General features: G+C 39.9%; 1 pseudogene; it reads left to right on the top strand.

Moving 5' to 3' along the window:
- The first annotated feature begins 20,135 nt into the window (after positions 1-20,135).
- Positions 20,136-24,155, top strand: LOC123463512 (annotated as a pseudogene).
- The last annotated feature ends 337 nt before the right edge of the window (positions 24,156-24,492 follow it).

The following is a 24,492-nucleotide window of genomic DNA, read 5'->3' as shown; positions in this document are numbered from 1 at the left end:
ATTGAATCAGATCTGCTTATATGTTTATAATTGCTATGAATTAAATTATAATTCTTAAAGGAATATACTATTTTTTACAAAATGTATTCTCACATAACTAGTTGTGTTTGGTTACATAAGTTTTCTATCTAACAAGTAAGCATACCCTTAACTTTTATATGTATTGTCTACTTATGCTTACAATAAAAGCTGAAAACAAAAGGTGGAATAAAAAGAAAATAGTGGAGGAAAATGGCATTCTCTCCATGTCAGTTAGTGCATTTCCACATACACATGTTTACTCCATACACACACACACACACACACACACACACACAAACACCCCACTCCACAAGTATTACACAACATAAGGAAATGAGAGAAACAAAGAATGTAGTCATATTTTCAAAGAACTTTCTAGGAGTTATTTGCATTCTGTGTATCATTAATAAATCAGTATTTAAATAAATCAGAATCAGGAAGTCGAGGCAGGAAGATCACCACAAATTTGGAGTGAGCTGGGTTACCTGTTAAGATTTTATTTCAAAAAAAAGGAATAATAAAAGTTTATCAATAAGGCATTGTTCAGGGAAGCACAACTAAGCCCTACAAAGACAACTTCTCTTTCTTACACCCTGAACTTCAAATTGCTGTCCCTTTAGTGAGCTGAATTTTCTGTCATTACTTACTTTTCTTTTTGTTTATTTTTACCACCCTGGGTAAGTTGTCAGTTCTTTGAAAGGGGACACAAATGGCTGTGCACTACAGGGCTAAAACACATTAGGATTCTAATTTTTCTTGACATTATTGTTATTCTACCTCAAGCATTGGTATATAAAACCTTTCCATGCTTTCTCCTTTCTGAATGAGAATGACATATTGGCTTAGTTCTTGAATACATTTTCTTGATTATAGTCCCAAGAATGGCACTTCCTGATAAGTGAGTGCTTTAAGTTTTAGAAGCAAATATTCCTACAATTAAAGCAAACTTCTGTTGTCAGTGACAAGGAATAGCTTTTCATTTAGGCTTGGAGGTATATATTTTATTGACTTATACATACTGTCATTCAGCTATTATGGAATAACAAATTTTGCTATTACGTAGCATTCAATTTTTAGTTTTCCCCCAAACTCATCAGTTTTTGTGCACATTCTTAAATAAATGTTGGCTAAAAAGACTTATTTTAAATTCTCATGTTAAAGAAAACTAATCAATAGACTTAATTAACCTATATCATGCTACATTTACATCATTAATCATTCTCTGCAAACTGATTAGGTCACTACATTAGCAGTTTGGCCATTTCTGTAGAGATGTGAAGATTCCTTTTGAATTTCAACTTGAGACACAGAGGTTTCATCAGATACATGGATTCAAATCATTTGGCTGAATTAAAAACAATTACTGAAATATCTGTTCTAGTGTTGTAGAGCTTTCATAACAGTCTATCCCAAAACAACAGACATATATCTTCAAGCAATTGCAGAAGTTAAATCTGAAATCTTGTCTTAGTCATCATGTACATTTTGCAGTCTCGAGGAAGGAATCTCTTCTCTCTCTCCTTGCCTCTTCCAAGTTGCTGAAGGATTTGCATGTTCTGTGGCTTATAGACACATCAGTTCAACAAGGTCCATCTTTTTTTTTTTTAGATATGTATATAGTGTGTATACAGCCATTAGGGTACCATCATTGCCCTTCTCCCTGTCATCCTGCCATGAGGATTGCGGGTGTTGCATTGTGGGGGTAACTATCAGTTATGGATGAGAGGCAATGTCTTTGTGCATAATGACCAAACTTGTGGCTCTAACCATCTTTCCACCTCCACTTCTACAAATTTCCCTGAGCCATGTAGAGTTCATTTTAGGGCTATTTCAGTGAGAAGGTCTTGAGAATCTCTGTGTGTCTGGATAACTGATTTGGTACGAGTGAAGGAGATAGACACAGAACACTCAACTCCTACCAAATATAAAAGAGAAAGAGTAAAACAGAGAGAAACAGGAGAAGACTGAGAATAGCCTTTATAAACCCTCTCCAGGCCCCTTTGACTCAGCTATTCTCTCTAACCACTTTTTAGTATGTCTTTCAGGATGTAGGATGTTATGGCACCATTTCCATTTGAGTCCAGTTTTTTTGCACCCCCTATCTTTACCCTCCCCCCCCCCACTCCACTATTCCAATTGTCCATTCCTTGAGTGTTTACTAGGCATGTCAGCATCATGGGCAGATTCAGGTTAGGAGCCACATATGAGTGAGACCATGTGACATTTATCTTTCTGTGATTGGGTGAGTTTGCTGAGAATGATCTATTCCAAGTTTAACCATCTTTCTTCAAATTTATTGTATCATTTTTCCTTACTGCTGTGTAGAATTTCATCGTGTAGATATACCACATTTTAGTTATCTAATGATGGACATCTGGGTTGATTCCAGCTCTTAGCTATTATTAATTGAACAGCTGTAAACATGGTTGAGAAAATATCTCTGAGCTGAGGTTTGGAGCTTTTAGGGTAAATGCCCAGTAATAGAATAATTGAGTCTGTTGGTACTTCTATAGTCATCCTCTTTAGGAGTCTCCATATTGCTTTCCATAGTGGTTGTACCAGCTTACATTCTCACCAACAGTGAATGAGGGTTCTTATTTCTCCACATCCTCACCACTATTTGTTGACATTATATTTTTTAAATGTTTGCTGTCCTTATTGGGGTAAGGTGGATTCCATAGTTGTTTAAATTTGCATTTCCCTTATGATTAGGGATGTTGAACATTTTCTTAAGTGTGTGTTTGCCATTTGTATTTCTTCCTCTGAGAACTCCCTGTGCAATTCTATGCCCCATTTTGTAAATGGGTTGTTTGAGTTTTTATTGTTTATGTTTCCGAGTTCTTTGTAGATTCTAGGAATTAGGCCTCTGTCTGATGTGTATCTGACAAAGATTTTCTCCCATACTGTGGGGAATCTGTTGCTCTGCTTATTGTGAAGAAGCTTCTAAGCTTCCTAAGATCCCAGTGGTTGAATGATTAATTTCCTGAGCTACTGGAGTTGTGTTCAGGAAGTCTTTTCCCACTCCTATTTCATGAAAAGTTCCTCCTATTTTTCTTCCAGTAGCAGCAGAGTTTCTGATTTTTTATTGAGGTCTTTGATCAATTTGGACTTGAATTTGGTGCATGGTGAAATGTGTGGATCGAGTTTCATTGTTCTGAATATGGTTATCCAGATTGTCCCGCATCATTTTTTGATGATGCTGTCTTTTTTCCAGTCTACGCTATTATTTCCCTTGTTTATTTTTCTCAGTAGTAAGAAGTAAACTCTTATTTTTAGTGAACTTTAGGAAAAAACTGCCTTCTTTCATAAAGCAATAAATTAAACAGCTAAAATATTATCCATAACATAAAACCCTTTCCTACTTATGAGGAAGGCATTTCACTTTCAAGTTGGAATCCAGAACTGCTCCCACAAGATGGGGATGATTCCTTCTCAAAATTTATTGACTTATATTTAGTTGTTTCCTTAGCTATTAGTCCCATTATTATTTCTTACTGCCCCCTGATTGAGATATTTCCTCCATGTACTTCAACTTTAAAAGATAATCAAAGGAGAAGAGTGAAAGTCATGATTTGCACATTTCAGCATTTGTCATTTTCTTTCTAAACACCTAAAAAGCATTTACATTTTCAGTGACATCAAAGGTCTTTTGCAGCCCTACAGGATGTTTATGATGGAAATTTTTCACAGGTCTGAGAGCATAGAACATGGCATGAGGCTTACACCTCACCAGTGTAATTTGGAGTGTTAATAGGAAAAGACCTAGCTGTCTTGAGAGTTCTGCTCTCCAGGAATTGGTGACAATTTGTTCCACTTTCTGAACTCTGCTGGACAGAAAAGGTGAAATGCAAAAGGGATCTTTCTAGAGAGGAAAGAGAGAAACAACAAGGTAGAAGGAGGACTGAATTAAAAAACACTTTGATGGCTGATAAAATTGTGTGCCTTTTCTGAAAGTCAAATTAAATAATCTAAGGGGGACTGTAACTGCATGGCAGCATATTTTAAGATTAAAAACTAGAAGGAATGTCTGAGGTTATATACAGAAAATTCTACCAAAACATATAGTACTTGCAACTTTTTAATATGAAGCCTTTGTAATAAAATGAAGGCGTAACTAATTTCTCATTTCCACTGTTTCAGAAATTTGCAATGCTAGCAATTTAAACCTTGCTGAACCCTTCAGGAAATTATTGCCACAACCCATCCCATTTTTTCAGAAAACGAGCAAAGATGCTATCCTTTGCCCCAAAGTTAGTAGGTGCTGATGTCAGTGATCATATTAACATGACATAGCATGGTGACCTTACAGGTTAATGACTGCTTCTCAGTTTTCTCAAACAAGGATGGAAAGTTGTGCATGCGCATTTGTGTGTGTGTGTGTTAACATGTTTGTGGTTGTACACTTGGGTATGGAGACTAGAAAACTACATTGGGTATCTTTCAGTTCCCTTTCCACCGTGTGTGTGTGTGTGTGTGTGTGTGTGTGTGTGTGTGTGTGTGTACATAAAGTTTGAGTTCAGGCATGTTTGTGGCATTTTGCAAATATGGAGTTCAGGGGATAATTTCAGATTTTGATACACACCTTTCACCTTGAGGCATGGTCTTTTTGTTCACTATTGTATATGCTTGGCTAGCTGGCCAATGCAATTCTTGGAGATTATCCTTTCTCTGCCTCTCATATAGCTATACCTATCATGGAACCTGCCACAGGATCTCATTTTAAGTTCAGTTATACTCAGTTTTTAGTGGAACCTTAAAAGAAAATTCATTCATTTAGCAAAACTGACATGAAAATAGAATCAAATAGTATTAGTATGTCAGTAATAGAAATACTGGCTACAGTTTTGATAGAGTTGAACATAGTTAGGGTACAGACTTTAGAGAAACAGAAAGAGGATTTGAGTTGAATAGACTGAAATGACTAGTGATGCCCTAATGGAAGAAATCAGCCTTGTCACACTGGACAAAAAATCTTTAAGAAAGGAGTGAGAGAAAGAGAGAAAGGAACTGGAAAAATTGCTCAGTAGTTCAGGTACTTGCCTGCAAAGACAAAGGACCTAGGTGTAATTCCCCAGGACCCATGTAAGCCAGATGCACAAGGTGATGCATGCATCTGGTGTTTGCAGTGGCTGGACATCCTGGTGTTCTCTCTCTCTCTGTCTCTCTCTCTCTCTCTCTCATAAATAAACTAAAATAAAATATTTAAAAAAATAAAAGAGAAAGAGAGATTCTTTCTTAGACTATTCATTACAGCAGCCTGGCTTCAAAATATCTCATTTAGAATCTCATCCTCCTGAGTGCTACTCTACAGGTACACCACTATACCAAACTTCACAGTCCATATATATAGTGTATATACTTAATGTTTAAATCCTTATAATAACAATTCCTTCAGAATTTTTATTTACCATTAGTTTCCTACAGTTAGATAGGGTACAACTAAACCTGGGACGCATGAGATTAATTTAAAATATTTAGAAAGTGGAAGTGTGGTGGTTTGAACAAACTGTCCCCCATAAACTCATATATTCTTAATGCTAAGTCCCCAGTTGGTAGCAATTAAGAAATTGGAGCCTTGCTGGAGAAGCTGGAAGGCTGGGATGGGTGTTTTGAGTGTTTAGGTAGCTTCCCCTCACTGATGTTCTGCCCACACTTCTGCTACTGGTTTCCATTGGTTGTGGCAGAGGTGATGTCAAGCCACTGTATATGCCATCCTTTCTCCTGCCATCCTGGAGCTTCCCTTTCTGCCTGTAAGCCAAAATAACCCCCCTCTTTTTTTTTAAAGCTGCTTTAGGGTGGGTCATTTGTGCCAGAAATGAGAAGGTAACTGCAACAGTCAATAAACAGACTCCAGAGAACAGTCTCCTAAGCCAATCCAAGTGACATTAAGACACAGGGCATTGGTTATGAGAATGGGGTCTGGGCATGACTGAAGAAAATACAAATAAGGAGTAAAAGTAACCAAAAGAAGAAACATGGTATTTATGCTCCAAGGTAACAGTCTTCCTAGCTAAAAAAAAAAAAAAAAAAAAAAAAAAAAAAACCACCACATATTAAGGGAAGAGCATCTCCATGCAAAAGGCATGCCACATGCAAGTGTTAAGTTAATTACTTAGGTCAAATGTTAATCAAAATGAAATAGGGAGCTGGCAAGATTTGTCTTGTAAGAATCTTACTGCTGCTGACTGCTAAATGGCTGGAGAAAATTACTCCTGCTCCTGGTCTTATCTTTCAGATGTTTTAAAATTTCTCATTTACTCACCTTTGGTAGCAGATTGAACAAAACAATGTATGAATAGGGCTGATTTCTATAGCTCTGATGGGCACTTTGCTCACTCAGTGTTCACTGGAAAGTGGTATACACCATAAAACTTCCAGTGTCACCAACAGAGCTTTTTACCTTTAAATATACTGTGAAATAAAATGAGTTAGCTTTTCTTTGAAGACATAGTCCCTAAGAAGGATAACTAAACAAACAAGCAACAAATGTGCTTTATTTTTTCCATGTAAGTACTTAAAACTAATATATGTTGTCTAAATATTAAGCTTCAGGCCTTTCAGTCGATACAAGTGTCATTTAGGCTGGATAATATATTAATTACAGAATATCTTCTAAATTACATATAAGTAGTCAAGACAAAAGAAACATCACCCTTTCAATCTTTATGGTGCAAAAGTGAATATTATATCCAACTAATTGGAACCAATAATGGCAATGAAAAAAAAGTTTACTGAGTGTATGATAGATACTGAATGATGGACACTGTATTATAGACACTGTATGATAGACACCCTACAGTCCAGGTGCTTTTCCACTTATTTTATGTTTGTGTAATCTTAAGAATTTAGGTATACATATCTTTCTAAAGTATTCCTTAAGATGTTTTACTGGTTAAAATGTGTGTGACTTTAAACATCCAAGGGTTGAATGTGATACTCTTCTCTGAGAGGCTATGATCAAATGTGCATCTGCATCAGATATTCAAGTGTGTATTGTGAGAAACATTATTGTTAGATATTGTTTTCAATTTAATACAGGATAGTATTACCAAAGTTGGTCATGTAGCTCCTGATGCTCCAGGCTTCTGAGTGTTGGAGGGAACAGGTCATAAAGGATGCTGTCTGCTCATGCATGACACCTCTCTATAAACCCACAAAGTGTAAAGGAAGTATGCCAGAAAGAGGTAAATGAGCAGTGAACTGCTACCTACCCCAAAGCACCAATAAGTGCATGTTGTGCAGTGTGCTCCAGAGACATGGCTTCTGTGCATCATCACTTATGCTGGGGTGGGCTTTTCAGTGATGCAGCTGCTTATGTCATCTATTGCTCCTATAAGCAACCCCTCACATTGCTGAGTAAGTAACCCCAATTAGGTCATTGGTTCACCCAAACTTGTTTTGGTGTAATTGTGCTTTAATAAGTCATCTGTGTCGTATTTTGGTGAATATACCTGTGTTAGTGTCTTATCACATGAAAAGTTTAACTCTAAACATAGTGCTCAGGTTTGATACATAGAACAAAAGATGAGTTTTGGAGGGAAAATCTTATGATACTGATATTAGCTATGGGTAACAAGGCATGCAACTGAGGCTCAACAATGACAAGGCTTGATTTTACTCTATCTTTTAATATTTTATTTTTATTTATTTATTTGAGAGAAATAAAGAGGGAGAGAGAGAAAGAGAGAGAATGGGTGCACCAGGGCTTCCAGCCACTGCAAGTGAACTCCAGATTCATATGACACCTTGTGCAAATGTCCATATGGCTTACATGGGTGCTGGGGAATAAATCAAAGGTCCTTTGGATTTGTAGTCAAGCACCTTAACTGCTAAGCCATCTTTCCAGCCCTTGACTTTATTCTTAAGCTATGTATAATCATTCTCAGTGAACATTTAACTTAAGTAATTGTCTCATTTCTTATATCTTAGGTTCATTGCTTATAATATATTGATACTTAAGACATTTTCCCTGCTGTAGAAAAATGATTTTAAACTTGGATGTTCTGCTTCCAGTTTGTGGGGTAATTGGTACCAACACAGGTACATAAACTCAACAAAAATGTTACCAAATATAAAGGCTAAAATGTTATATGTCCCAGCCAGTGGGGGGTCATACAAGGACCCGAGAGGAAATTAACCTGGATGAGAGACAAGAGACACAAAGAAGGAGACCAAGTCTATATTCTGATCAAAGTCTTCAGATTTTTATTTTTTACACAATGGTTATATAGGAGAAGAAAGTGAAGAGTTAAGCAAGCTGACGTGATTTAGGGCTGAGGGATTGTTAGGGAACCTAGAGGAGATGTAACTGAGTGTTTATCTAACTTTGCCTCAATAGCTTAACAGCCTGACCATAAACTGGCCTTTTGCAAAAGATAAGATTCTGCAAGCAGTCTGCTGACCAACATTCATAATTGCAAGCTGGATGGACCAGCTTTCCAACAAATGAGTCAATTTAAGAACAGGCCCAAGCAAAATGGAGAGGCTTTTGCTCAATGGCTCCCAACATCTCCTCCCTTCTTTTATACAAAAGAGGGGGAGGCCCGTTATTCAGCTATGGGCTTTCAACCAACTGGGGGAGCAGTGACCTGACTCCTCCCATGGCATGTCTTTTTCCCACAATCTTGGCCCTTGGTACCTTTTGGGGAGGGGAGGCAGGGCCTATGTGATAACAGTTATGCTACTAACCTCCATGCAAGTCAGGTTTTTCTCTCAGGGAATTCAGAAGCGGTCAGAAAGGGACCTTCCCTTGCAGGGCTTTGCCTCGCACCCATGTTGGTGCTTATATTGCACTCACTTTATTGTGAGCTGATATGCATAGGTCTGAATCCTATGCAGCTCCCAAAGGAGGGGAGTCACCTGGCACATAGAAGCCCTGATCAATCATGTCCAATTGATGATAGTGGATTTGGATGGGCTTGGAAAGGTCACTGTCAATCTGTTGTTTAATAAAACCTGTGAGGTGTTTAAAAATCCATGGGCTAAAAAGAGAGCAAGAGCAGGATTCCTATAAGGGGTCCTAGCAAAGGTAGAAGATAAGGTAACAGCCTGTTCCAGGCAGCCCAGAAAGGGTTGTCAAACAGCTCCTTTCATCATTTCTCAAGCTCTTCCTGATGTTTTCTAATGCAGTCTTGAACAATTCCTGACTTGTTGGCATAAAAGCAGCAGCGTTCCTGTAAAGTTAAACAAATTCCTCCCTTGTCTGCAGTTAAAAGATCTAATCCTCATCTATTTTGTAAAACTATTTCAGCTAGAGAATCAACTTGATCTTGTAAGTCCTTCACTGATTCATATACCAATTTTACATCATCTGCAAGTTGTTGGAACAACTTTGTATAGGAGTGGAGGGCAACGCCCACCCCTGCTGACCCAGTGGCAAGGCCACCGGTTATCCCCAACCCTATGGTGAGGTGTATAAATTGGACTGCTCTGCGATGACTCAGAGTAAAGGTGTCAAAGCTGGGAAGAGGCACAGGCCGGTCTCCAGGAACAATATCTACATCAGGCAGAAGGATGGCTGGGGCACAAAGTCCAGTCCAATTTTGGGGAAGAGCTGAGTAAGCCATATTATTTCCACAAACAAAAAAGGTTTTGCCTTTGTCAAGGCATATGGGACTTGTGACATTAATTATAGCAGAACAAGAGGTAAAAGAAGCAAGTCCCACATCTATGTCAAAAGAAGTGGGATGGGAAAAATTAAAGATGGGAATGGCTAAAGGTCAAGAGGTTCCCAGAGCCAAGCATAGCCAGCAGTTCTCTGCCAAGTGAGGATTGGTAGCATTAAGCACAAGGTGTGTAGCAGAGATGATATCAATGGTCTTTGGGTCTAATTCTAACCCTTTGGGTTTAGGGAGGAGGAGGGGATGATAAACTACTTTGGGGATCATAGAATCAATTATGGTTTGAACTTTTTCTTGCACCATAATTTCATGGGCCCCCCGTCTGATACATGTACTGAGGCTACTTTTGGCCAGCAGGCATTCTTTCCTGGAGTAGAAATGCAATAGGCCTTGATTACATGTTGATTTTCAAACACTTGGGGATTAAGAGACCAATCACCCTGCAGTGTTCCCCCATATGTACAGTGGGGAATAGCAGTAAAATACTGTACTCCATCCTTTGAACACTCCTGGAAAGAGTCATAGCATATTGTATTCATCTGAATTACAAACTCACATTCAAGTGGGCATTTGCCATACTTAAGTGGTGGCTGTGGCTTTGGTTTATCGTAGCAAACCCAAGACTGGGGGGCAAAGCCAGTTCCTGTATTGGAAAGCTCCATACTAAGGTTGGCCTTTTTATTTCCACAATCAGCTTCCTGGGTACATTTTTTTAGGTCTTAAGGAATGTCCTCCCTGACATTCACATGGGAGCCCAAATAGTTGCTCTCTAAGTTGTTGGGGGTTAATTGGTTTTAATCCTCCCCTCAGGGAATGCGGTAATTGGAGGGCTATGAAAGCAAGGATCAAATGGCTGTAAGGCATCATTTTGTTATATACGTCTAGAAAGAAGTGTTTGCAGGGTTAAAGCGAGTGCAACACATAGACACACGAGCACAACACAGAAACAAAGGGCCCAATAGAGAGCTATGTGTCCTCGATGGCCAGATGAGCCTGTATCCTCCAGGGACTGTTCAATGATGCCAAACACAGTGTGAATGGGAGTCGGCCTCTCCAGTAGGTTAACTGTGTCCTCCAGGGCAGACTCATCTCGAGGTCCTTCCAGCTTTGTCCTGTCAGGGGAAAAAAAAAAAAAAGGTTTTCTCAGGGAAGTGTTTCTTCCCTGGATATGTGAGATGTCATTGGAGAATCATCAGCTTGTTTTACAAGTCTCTCTGGCAGCCATCTTGAAGCATTTTCTTTGGTGTCAAACAAGCATACTGGTCCTTGGTCCCAGAGATTAATGGGCAGGCCTGTGACCACATAAGGTTTGTTGAACGGTGCCCTGATTGTCCTCCTCGTCCTCCCTCTGAATAACTTCAGAAATTTGTAAGGGGTTAGAGGCCTGTCCAATTCCTTTGAGATGGGTCATGGAAACAGTGAGAGGCCAAGATGCAGGCCAATTTTTACTGGAAAAACTTGTAGCATCTGTACCAGTGTGTATAAGACCTTCAATGGTTGTTTTCTTTTAACTTTGAGAGGCCAAATATAACCATTTTAAGTAAAAAGAAAAGAGCCCAAGCCTGACTTAGATAGAGAACTAGTCAGCTAATGTGCTGACCTTTTGCTTCTGTAAACTTTGCTTGCTTAATTGTTGTTTTTCCCCCTAAAGTTTCTGAGGAATCTCCATTTTAAGGGCATTTCAGAAACACTCCACTGGGGGTGCCTCTGGCCTCTGACCACCTGCTTAGATAAACCTATCATTTCAAAAGTCATAAAGTACCACTGTTTGTTTAGCCCATCACAATGGAGGTTACCTCATCCTTAGTGCTTTCTGACCCAGAAGGTTCCTCTGTTTTAGATTCTCCACCGACCCCCATCTTACCTGTCTCTGGCTACCAGTCAGACAAAATTCAGGGAGAATTAGGATAAAATCTGAGGGAGCCAAGGACATGTTCTATAGTGCATAGCTCAGACCTCTGCACAAACATTCACAATAGACTTCATTAGACACTTGAAAAAAAATAGGTAATAGGCATAAGAGAAGCAGAAGGCAAACTCCCACAGCTGCAAAGCTGCCTATTCAGGAACTTAGAGAGTCCCAACCAGGCAACACAGACTTAATTGCAGTAAGTAAATCATTAGTATCCTTAGAGGCATCAAAATCAAGATGACTATTCTGTATAGCTAGAATTTTTGAATGTAAGTTAACCAAATCTAACGAAAAGTTATCATGGTGCCAAATTCCTTCCAAGTGAATTTTGACCTTTACCCAATCTTCATAACTAGCATTGTAAGTTTTAGAAGTGATGCAGATCCATTGGTAATCTGCATGGCATTCCAATTGAGCTCTAATCTTTATTTTTTTGAATTTTCTCTCCCAGGGCTTGGCATAATCCTCCTTGTTGTAGAAGGAGTAGATCTAATCCCCTTTTATTTTTTCCTCTCATGAGAAGACACTCTAACTGCTTTAGGCGACTGGGTCGAGGACATCAGATCATTTACTATTTCCTGCTGAATGGGACATGAAGCGGGGACTTGTTGCAGTTAGAGTCTCTCCCAGAGAGGGGAACTATTTTAATGGACTCCAGAGTGTAGGAAGATAGTCTTGAAAGAGAACACTGGGAGAAAGAATAAAAGTAAGGCATAAATGAGAAGTGAGCACATAGCAAACTGGTCTTTTTGGAGGTCGAGGTAATCCAGGTAGACAGGCTTGGATCATCTCAGGACCATCTGAGGATGAGCTGGCTAAGATTTTCTTTCAGAAATGTTCATTAAATGGCACAGTAGTATTTAACATGGTTTGTAAAACAGATGAGATGTCATCAGAGTTATCTGAAACATATATACAACATTTAATCTTGATAATAAAGAGCTATTGGGTGTCATTAAAGGCTGTACAAATATATTTTTTAGTCTCAGAACTTATTTACATATTTTAGATTTGAAAATAACCCTTGGAACATCTATAGTTGTTTTTCTTTATTATAGAATTAGAACTGTGGGGAAAAGATGTTTTAATGTGTTTTTGTTGTTGTTGTTGTTTCCCCTCTTGAAAAGACCTTGTGTTATTTAATAGGCCATTCATATATTTAAGGTATTTTTTATCTTTGGTTATACATTTCTCTCTGAGTGTTTAGGAACATGCAGATACCCAAAAGTTAATTAAGGATTAATTTTAGAGGTCATTAATGGCTCTCCAAAGAGACTTTACAGACACCGGAGTGTACTCCAGTGATTCCAATTGGCTTTGGCTTTTACATAGGTGATTAACACACTTAGAAAGGAAGTTATACCAGCCTGGATGTATGTACATATACTGCACATTTAATTACTGAAATAGACTTAGCTAAAGAATGGCATAAGGACATCTAAAATCATTTTGCCCTATCTTTAAATTTTTTGTTGTACTGTGGCAGCATAAGCCTTATATCTGAGGTATAGAAAGTAGGCACATCTCACATTTTAAATATCTAACATTTATAAATATTATAAATTTTATTTATATATTTATTTATTTACTATATATTATATATATATAATTATATATTATATGATTTATATATTTATTTATTTATATAAATATAGGCAGAATCTGTTACCAGTCTTGAAAACAGTACCAATTGATTTACAAACTTAACTAATTAAACCTAGAAATTGTCAGAAAAGGAAAAGAAAGACAGTATAAGGTCTTAGCACCTGTGTGAAGACATATTTGATTAGTTCAGATACATGTGGGTACAAATTACCCAGAGAAACCATGGAGCTTGAATATATATATATTCATATATATATATATATTATTAATAATATATTAATATATAATGACATATATATATATTATTTTTTTTTTTAGATAAGTACCATTGCTTGAGCATGAGGCTGTACCCTAAAGTAGGGAATATGTCTTAAGAGTTGATTTTGTTATAAGCACTGGACTTAAGATGCCAAAATTGAGAGAGTTACTTTACACACAGTAGACTAGAATACAATCTGGTCTTTTATGAGCCAAAACAGCTAGCTAAATGTTAATATAACACTTGATAAATTTGAAAGAAAAAACATTATTTGACAACCAATGATTTTGGCTTAAACTTGATAGCTATTGATTTTATGTACCACAGAAATTTGTATTAACATGAAACAATTTTATGTTTTACCCATGACTTAAATTGATAAAGCTTAAGCAAGCTCTCTCAACATATTTTAACCTGAAAATTTCTTTTTTTTATATATGTACACCTTCATTTACATACTTTAACATTTTGATCAAAGTACTACTCAAAAAGCATTTTTAACAAACACTCTATGTCCCAACATTGAAAAATCCCTTTCCAGTTCCTTTAATCAATTTATCTCATCCCATCATTAACCATCTTTATTATAAGGCTATTAAAAAATTACACGAAATTGATTAATCCTATTTCTAAAAAGAAAGTAGTCTAAAGACAATTTTATGACATGAGTACTAATAACACACTTGGCAGTGATTTTATGTCTTTCTTTCTTTTTTTGGCAATGATTTTATTAGAAGTAACTAAGGCAAATTGTGTTGTTATCTTTAGGCAGGCTGGCTTAGAAGTCAGATCAGTTGCCTCCTCCTTTTAAGTAATAAGACATTACAATCTTTTTTTTTTTTTTTTAATACCTGACAAGTTATAAGTTACCTCTTTAGAGGGAGTTCTGTTGTTTTTAATAATCCTCTATGTAAGGTGAAGTTGACCCAGAACAAATACCTGACAAATTCGCTCCTGCAAAAGACATTTAACTTTTCCTTTTTAATTTCTATGCTCAGGTCTTTGAATTCCTTGAAATGGTTCTCTAGAAGAGAAAGGAATGTCACCTGCATCAGTCTCATCTCTTTAGTTACAAAAATGACACGACTAGAAAGCACAATGAGCACACATAAACACATACACATACAGACAAAAAGAACAAATCCTCCTGATAAAATAAAAAAATCTGCTTAAAGAACTTGAAGCAATCTCAATTCCTTGTGCTTTTAAAATATCCTTTACTATGGCAATTAGCTACCTTTCACTCTTTGCTAAATCTTTTTTCTTAACCCGTATTCCTCGTGTCTTGAGGGAAGTTTTAAGGCCTTCAATAAACAATTCATGCTTATTTAATGCTTGTCCCATAATTGCGCTGCTTTTCTTACCTTTCCAGATCTGTATCACAGGCAGACACTCAAGCGGTGATCTGCACTTGGATCTTCACTCACCCGCCAGGGGATGGCGATCCAATGGCTGGGACGGCCATCCACTTGAACGATGTGCAGGTCACACTTTGTACCTCAAGCACCACATTGGGAGCCATTTGCCCTGGCCATTGGGGAGTCAAACAAGGACCTGAGGGGAAATTAACCTGGATGAGAGACAAGAAGCATAAATACCTTACATACCCAGCAAGTACCTCATGGACTAGACACTAAGATAGATGGGGAGGGAGGGGAGGGCACCGAAGGGGTGGGAAACACTAATCTGGACCCAAACAGCAATGGTACCATAAAATTCTACATCCTAAAAAGCAGAACAAATGGCTGAACCTTCACCAGACCCTTACAGGAAACACCAGAACCACAAGACATTGGAGAGGGTAGGATCAAGTCTAACCTAAATCTTCTACAACTTCCCTCCCTCCCTCTCCCCTTCTCCCCTCTATCTCTCTCCTCTATAACTCTTGTATATTAGTTATTATTTTCCTCATTTTCTTAGTGGGCACTGACCTATAACCCCCACCACCAGTATGGGGCTATCATCCACAATGAGCTTTTGATCAGAGAAACCTACAAGATTTCCTAAAAGAATGGCAGACTTCTGTCAGAGTACTTGAAGACCCACCAAAGGTCAGTGGTAAGACCCTATTGCTGAAGACTCCATGCACAGCTGACACGTAAAATGGAACAGCATGGCTGGAAGCCAGGAGAGAGTCAGTCCCCAGACAGTCAGCATGTTGAGTGCCAGAAGGTGCTGCATGTGCGACTGGGGGAAATGACCAATATCTGTCCAAGCAACTCATGGTCTAACCTACTTAGCAACAAATAACCTGATGTGATGCCCACACAAGTGCAATAGTGGCATACATCCATGGTGGGTAATCAACTGCTCTTCATTTGGCTAACTGATCCACTCAGTGGTACTAGACCCATAGCTGGAGCTGGGAAACAAGTGAGAACCATATCCAAACATAAGCCCACTCTCCAATATCAAGCTACCATCAATCAAGGGATACAAGAGGGCCTACACCTATTAAACTCTCTATCAAAAAAGTAAGCGTTATCTCTATTTTCTGGGTGCTAACTTACTCTCCATTGAAGAATCTGCTTCTCTTTTTCAGATAGATGCAGATCCGAAGGAGAGAGCTACCCCAACCTGCCTCAAAAGGGCCCCGACTGAAACTAAGGAAAATTGGTGAAAAAAGCAAGGGTGCTGTTTTCCTGACGCACTGGATACCAGCACAAAGGGGAAGGAGACCAACACAGAGAAAAATCAACTCCTACCAAATCAGAGAGCCAGAACCTCAGAGGCCCCCAACACCTCAGCACTGTTGCAGACCAAAAATGAACCCAGCATGGATCAGGGAAATTTTGTGGAAGAGGGGATGGAAAGAATGTCAGAGTCACATGTTGGGTCATGATATGCAGAGACATTTATTGTACCAATAACTGTTTGCTAACTCCACATTTCACCACCCATTTTCATCAACAAAGAGGGGCCATTGAGAGGGGGTAGGTCATGGATGAGCCTAAACAATGGTACCAAACTGCCTGTATTTGCTGAAAAGAAAACTAATAAAATAAAAAAAAATAAAATAAAAGAGACATAAAGAAGGAGACCAAGTCTATGTTCTGATCAAGGTCTTCAGATTTTTATTTTTTACACAATGGTTATATAGTGGAAGAAAGCGGGGAGTTAAGCTGGCTGATGTGATTTAGGGCCAAGGGATTGTTAGGGAACCTAGAGGAGATGTAACCAGGTGTTTTTCTAATCTTAGGGAGCCTATAGGAGATGTAATCAAGTGTTTATCTAACTTTGCCTCAATGGCTTAACAGCCTGACCTCAATGGCTTAGCAGCCTGATGGTGTCAGGCTTGACAGCCTGAGCATAAACTGGCCTTTTGCAAAAGATAAGATGCTATAAGCAGTCTGCTGACCAACATTTGTAATTGCAAGCTGGGTGGACCAGCTTTCTAACAAATGAGTCAATTTAAGAACAGGCCCAACCAAATGGCTGAACCTTCACTAGACCCTTACAGGAAACACCTGAAGCACAAGACACTGGAGAGGGTAGGATCAAGACTGACCTAAATCTCCTACATCTTCCCTCCCTCCCTCTCCCCCTCTCCTCTCTATCTCTCTCCTCTCTAACTCTTGTATATTAGTTATTTTTTTCCTCATTTTCTTATTGGGCACTGACCTATAACCCCACTACCAGTATGGTGCTATCATCCACAATGAGCTTTTGATCAGAGAAACCTACAAGATTTCCTAAAAGAATGGCAGACTTCTGTCAGAGTACTTGATGACCCACCAAAGGCCAGTTGTAAGACCCTATTGCTGAAGACTCCACATGCAGCTGATACACAAAATCGAACGGCATGGCTGGAAGCCAGGAGAGAGTCAGTCCCCAGACAGTCAGCGTGTCTAGTGCCAGAAGGCGCTACATGGGCGACTGGGGGAAATGACCAATATCTGTCCAAGCAACTCATTGTCTAATATAATTAGCAACAAATAACCTGACGTGATGCCCACACAAGTGCAATAGTGGTACACAACCATGGTGAGGAGCCAATTGCTCTTCATTTGGCTAACTGATCCACTCAGTGGTACTAGACCCATAGCTGGAGGTGGGAAACAAGTCAGAACCATACCCAAACACAAGTCCACTCTACAATATCAAGCTACCATCAACCACGGGGTATAAGAGGGCCTACACCTATCATACTATCAAAAAAGTAAGTGTTATCTCAATTTTCCGGATGCTAACTTACTCTCCATTGGAGAATCTGCTTCTCTTTTCCAGATAGATGCAGATCCTAAGAAGAGAGCTTCCCCAACATACCTCAAAAGGGGCCCAACTGAAACTAAGGACAACTGGCAAAACTAGCAAGGGTGATGTTTTCCTGTGAACCGGATACCAGCACAAAGGGGAAGGAGACCAACACAGAGAAAAATCAACTCCTACCAAATCAGAGAGCCAGAGCCTCAGAGGCCCCCAACACCTCAGCACTGAAGCAGACCAAAAATGAACCCAACATGGCTCAGGGAAATTTTGCGGAAGAGGTGGCAGAAAGAATGTCAGAGTCACATATTGGGTCCTGATTTGCAGAGACATTTATCATACCAATAACTGGGGACTAACTCCACAATGCATGACCCATTTTCATCAACAAGGAGGGTCCAATGGGAGGGGGTAGATCACAGATGAGCCTAAACAATGGTACCAAACTGCCTGCATTTACTGAAAAGAAAACTAATAAATTAAATTAAAAAAAAAAAAAAGAACAGGCCCAAGCAAAATGGAGAGGCTTGGGCTGGAGAGATGGCTTAGCAGTTAAGCGCTTGCCTGTGAAGCCTAAGGACCGCGGTTCGAGGCTCGGTTCCCCAGGTCCCACGTTAGCCAGATGCACAAGGGGGTGCACGCATCTGGAGTTTGTTTGCAGAGGCTGGAAGCCCTGACGCGCCCATTCTCTCTCTCTCCCTCTATTTGTCTTTCTCTCTGTGTCTGTCACTCTCAAATAAATAAATCAAAAAAAAATTTAAAAAAATGGAGAGGCTTTTGCTCTATGGCTCCCAACAGTTATACTGGCTTACTTGACATGTTCTGTCTGTACCTATAAATATTAAATATTTCGAAAAAATAAGATGTGCCTACCCTCTAAAAAGCTGTTTCTCTGTATTTCTTTTGCTTTAATTGTTTACATAGTTCAAACTTAATCCTCTATAATACGAAGATAAATTTATTTATGATGTCATGCCTCACATTGTGACAAAAGAAAAATTAAATGTACCTGCCCAAAGTTATGTCTTGTACTGTAATAAACATTTTTAATGTGTATCATATTTGCATATTTTAATGTCAATCACTTTTAAATGAGCTATTTGTTTATTAATCATCATCATTCCTTTCTACAAATTTTGCAATTTCATTTTTTATTTCATCCACAATGTGTAGTCTGTGGATTTGGGATGGAGAGTTCTGTAGATGTCGATTAGGTCTAAGTGATCTATGGTTTTGTCAAGCTCTCTTCCTTACCTAATAGATAAGAAAATGGAAGAAATTCAAAGACAGTTAAGAGATATCCTATGTCTTGAGTTTGCTTGCTAAGCAAGTGTTCTAGTGGACTGGGTGGAATAATTTCCTGCTGTTGCAGTAAGGTTCGTATTGCTGGTAGAAGTCACCTAACCAAGAGCAACTTCTGGGAAAAAGAAGTTTATTTTGGCTTACAGGCTCCAGGGCAAGCTCCATGATGGCAGGGGAAAATGATGGCATGAGCATAGGGGGAACATCATCTCCTGGCCTACATAAGGTGGACCAAAGAAACAGGACAGTGTGCCAAACACTAGGTTGGGGAAATTGGCTATAACACCCATAAGCGCACCATCCCTCAAGGAGGCATTAATTCCCAAGTATCCATCAGCTGAGAACCTAGCATTCAGAACACCTAAGTTTATGGGGGACACCTGAATCAAACCACCACCTTGTGCTCCTGGCCCTCATAATCTGATAACCATACGTGATGTAAAATGCAATGCATTCATCTAACTGTAAAAGTCCCATAGTTTTTATCAATTCCAATGATGTTCATACATCCCCATAGTCCAAAATCTTTGAACTGAGCCATACCAGAAGTGGTTCTAGAGAAGCAGAATTATAAGGATGGATTTCTCTAGTGGGCTTAGTGCTATCTGGGGTTGGCTTTCCAACTTCAATGCTACTAAAGGCCCTACTGGTGATAAGGATAGTGCTTTTATCGGAAATAAGGAGGGCACTAATAATCCATGGTGTGCACTGTTTAAAGAACTCTGTGAGATAGATATATTTGGTTGTCCTGAGTCATGTCTTGTGAAGAGCAAGGAATTTAGTGATGCTGTAAACATTAAAACATTTGAATATTTGTGGAAAAGTAAGACAAATGATGAGGCTGGTTGGTTGCTTTTAGCATCTTTGGACAAACTAGTGAGGGAACAGCAGAAGGTCAAAAAGGAAAATTCCAAGCTTAAGACCCACGTACATGATCTGAAGGTTTCTAAGGGTTCCCTGGAGGAGATTCTCCTCTCTAGCCAGAACAGGGTTTATATTTCAGAAAAACAAACCCAAGCTCTCATTGTGAGACTGGCTAACTTGCAATGTAAACTCAAATCCCAGCCTCTCTAACTATCAGAAGTTAAAGTGAAGGCACTGATCGGAAAAGAGTGAGATCCTGTGACTTGGGATGGTGATGTGTGGGAAGACCTTGAAGAACCTGGGGACATCAAAGATAGATTCTGAATAAGATGTTTTGGATGAAAATATGACCTGCCCTTCCTTAGCAGAAGTTGTATCCCCACCTCCACACCCTGAAGTATTATCCACCCCACAATTGCCTAAGGGAATTAATCGCTCTTTGTCTGAGGAATCAGCAGGATTTGCAGGTGCTTCTCAGTTCCCACCCATCTTTGCCTCTAGGCCTATAATCAAAAGGAAGGCTAGGCAAGCCCCTAAAGGTGAGACAGAAAGTGTGACACAAGAGGAGGTGAGGTACACCCCTGAAGAACTTCAGGAGTGCTCTAATTTGTACAGGCAGAAGCATGGGGAATATGGGTGGGAATGGATTTTAAGGGTGTGGGATGACGGAGGTTGGAACATAAGATTATATCAGGTTGAATTTACTGAAATAGGCCCATTGAGCAAAGATTTTATATTTAACAATGTAGCTCATGCAGTTGGAAGTAACACCAAGAGTTTATTTGATTGGTTGGCTGAAGTATGGATCCAAATATGGCCTACTGTGTGTGAGCTCGAGCTGCCTGATATCCCTTGGCTTAATGTTGATGAAGGGATTAAAAAGCTCAGAGAACTTGGAATGCTGGAGTGGATTTGCCGTGTAGACTCATCTTTTCCCCCACAATGGGAGCGTCCAGAAGATGTGCCCTTCACTAAGACTATAAGAAACAGATTTCTGAGGGGAGCACTGCCATACTTAAAGTCCCCTATCATTAGTGTTTTATGTAAAGTAGATCTCACAGTTGGAGCTGCAGTTGCTGAATTATGTGATTTAGATGCAATGGGTATAACTGGATCTCAGGGAAACAAGGGCCAAGTGGCAGAGCTGAATCTCCAAAGGTGGGGAGAACATGTTTTTTTGCAATGGACAGCATAGGCAAAATTATGCACATAAAGGTTACTAACTTTCTACAGTTTTCTTAGTCAAAAATGGTCTATGTAACCTGTAAAGAAAGGATTAAAGATTTCAGATGTTCTAAACAAACAAACAAATAAAAAGTATTGCATCCCTGCGGGAATTTCAGAAATTAGTGCCACTATAAAGGACTTGAAGGATGTAGAGGTGGTGGTTCCCCCCACATCTCCCTTTAACTCTCCTATTTGGCCTGTTCAGAAGACAGATAGATCCTGGAGAATGACAGTGGATTATCAGAAATTTAATCAGGTGGTGACTCCAATTGCAGCTGCTATACCAGATGTGGTTTCTTTACTTGAGCAGATTAACTCACCTCCTGGTACCTGGTATGCAGCTATTGATCTTGCAAATGCTTTCTTCTCCATACCTGTCCATAATGACCACCAGAAGCAATTTTCCTTCAGCTGGCAAAGTCAGCAGTACACATTTACTGTTTTACCTCAAGGTTATATGAAATTTCCAGCCCTGCGGCATAGCTTAGTTCACAGGAACCTTAATTGCCTGTCCCTTCCACAGGATGTCATGTTGGTCCATTATATATATCGATGACATAATGCTAATTGGATCAAATGACCAGGAGGTGGCAACCACTCTGGAGTTGCTGGTACAGTATATGCACATCAGGGGATGGGAAATAAATCCATCCAAAATTCAAGGACCTTCCACCTTAGTGAAATTTCTGGGAGTTAAGTGGTGTGGGGCATGCAGGGATATTCCTTCTAAGGTGAAGGACAAGTTATTGTATTTGGCCCCTCCTACCACTAAGAAAGAAGCACAATGTCTATTGGGCCTATTTGGATTTTGGAGGCAGCACATTCCTCACTTGGGTGTCTTACTCTGTCCCATAAACCAAGTGACTCAGAAAGCTACTAGTTTTCAGTGGGGCCCAGAACAAGAGAAGGCTCTTCAACAGGTCCAGGCTGCTGTGCAGGCTGCTCTGCCCCTTGGGCCATATGATCCAGCAGATCTGATGGTACTTGAGGTTTCAGTGGCAGACAGGGTTGCTGTTTGGAGCCTTTTGGAGGTCCCCATAGGTGAATCACAGCAGAGGCCCTTGGGAGTTTGGAGGAAGGCCCTGCCATCCACTGCAGACAATTATTCTCCATTTGAGAGACAGCTCTTGGCCTGCTATTGGGCCTTAGTGGAAACTGAATGTTTGACAATGGGCCATCAAGTTACTATGTGACCTGAGCTGCCCATTACCTGACCCATCAGGCCATAAAGTTGGATGTGCAAAGCAGCAGTCCATCATCAAGTGGAAGTGGTATATAGGTGATTGGGCTTGAGCACACCCTGAAGGTATGAGTAAGTTAAATGATAAAGTTGCCAAAAGGCCTGTGGTTGCTACTCCTGTTGCAATGCCTTCTGTCCCCAAGCATGCACCCATGGCATTATGGGGTGTGCCCTATGATCAATTGACTGACAAGGAGAGGTCTAGGGCATGGTTTACAGATGTTTTAGCACATTACGCAGGCACCTTCCAGAAGTGTTCAGATGCAGCATTACAGCCCCTTTCTGTGACAACTCTGGAGGACTGTGGTAAAGGGAAGTCTTCACAATGGGCAGAACTTCAGGAAGTGCATATGGTTGTGCATTTTGCTTGGAAGGAAAGGAAAAACTGCCAGATGTGTGGTTATACACTGATTAACGGTCTGTGGCCAAGGGTTTGGCCGGCTCTGGGACTTGGAAGGAGCACAATTGGAAAATTGGTGAGAAGGACATTTGGGGAAAGTGTATGTGGATAGAACTCTTTGAATGGGCAAAGGATATAAATATACTTGGGTCCCATGTTAATGCTCATCAGAAGGTGGCTTCATTGGAAGATGATCAAGTAGATAAGCTAACCCAGTCTGTAGATAGTGGTCAACCTTTTTAGTCAGCCACCCCTGTCATTGCCCAATGGGCCCATGAACAAAGTGGCCATGGTGGCAGAGATGCAGGCTATTCATGAGCCCAACAACATGGACTTCCATTAACTAAGGCTGACATGGCTACGCTACTGCTGAGTGCCAAATTGGCCAGCAGCAGAGACCAATTCTGAGCCCCAGATATGGTAGTATTCCTCAGGGTTACCATCCAGCAACCTGGTGGCAGATTGGCTACATTGGACCTCTTCCATCATGGAAAGGGCAGCGTTTTTTTCTTTATAGGAATAGACACTTATTCTGGGTATGCATTTTCCTTTCTTGCACATAGTGCTTCCATCAAAAGTACCATCCGTGGGCTTACAGAATGCCTTATTCACTGTCATGGTATTCCACACAGCATTGCTTCTGACCAGGGAACTCATTTCACTGCCAAGGAAGTACAGCAGTGAGTTTATGATAATGGAATTCACTGGTCTTACCATGTGCCCCACCACCCTGAAGCAGCTGGCTTGATAGAATGGTGGAATGGTCTTTTGAAGAAGCAGCTAAAGCACCAAATAGGTGGCAATAGCTTCGAGGGCTGAGGGGAGTGTCCTCCAGCAGGCTGTTTATGCTCTGAATCAGTGTCCTATATATGATACTGTTTCTCCGATAGCCCAGATTCACAGGTCCAGGAATCAAGGGGTGGAAATGGAAATGGTCCCACTTACCATCACCCCGTTACCATTAGCTAAATTTTTGTTTCCTGTTCCCGCAACTTTAGGCTCTACTGGACTACAAGTCTTGGTTCCACATGGGGGAGTGCTTCTGCCAGGAGACACAAGGAACATTCCATTGAACTGTAAGCTAAGACTTACCCCTGGTCACTTTGGGCTCCTAATGCCCTTGAGTGAACAGGCTGAGAAAGGAGTTACAGTGATTGCAGGGGTGATTGATCCAGATTACCAGGGGGAAATTGGACTTCTCCTCCACAATGGAGGTAAGGAAGAGTATGCCTGGAGTGCAGGAGATCCTTTAGAACATTCTTAGTGTTATCATGTCCTGTTGTCAAAGTCAATGGGCAACTGCAACAACCCAATAGAGATAATGTGATAAATGGCCCAGATCCTTCAGGAATGAAGGTATGGGTTACCCCTCCAGGTAAAGAACCAAGACCTGCTGTGGTGCTTGCTGAAGGTGTAGGAAATACAGAATGGTAGTAGAAGAAAGCAGTTACAAATACCAGCTAAGGCCTCCTGACCAGTTACAGAAATGAGGACTGTAATTGCAAAGTTTCTGTCCTACCTTGATACGGAGTGTATGTACATATTTAAACAATATTAAGATTATATCACTAGCTAACTGTTGAATTTATATTAGACCTATTATATTAGACACCAAACTTTGTGTTGGGGAGAGATTTTGTGGTTCCGGTTGTACATTGGATAGTTATGCCATGTTAGAATTATGAGCTTGTTACTGCTTTCATTTGTAAATTAAGTATGATGAATGGAGTTATGATTTGGTGTCAAGTTGATAAGGGGTGGACTTCTGATAGTTAAGGTATTGTCAACTTGATCTGTTTAGTAATCCTCAGAAATCCCTTTGTGGTGGGTCTTGGA

This window comes from Jaculus jaculus, chromosome 9 (genome assembly GCF_020740685.1).
Source record: "Jaculus jaculus isolate mJacJac1 chromosome 9, mJacJac1.mat.Y.cur, whole genome shotgun sequence".
In the NCBI taxonomy this organism is placed as follows: Eukaryota; Metazoa; Chordata; class Mammalia; order Rodentia; family Dipodidae; genus Jaculus; species Jaculus jaculus.
The sequence above is the reverse complement of the archived record's forward strand: the minus strand, read 5'-3'. Positions and strand labels throughout refer to the sequence as shown.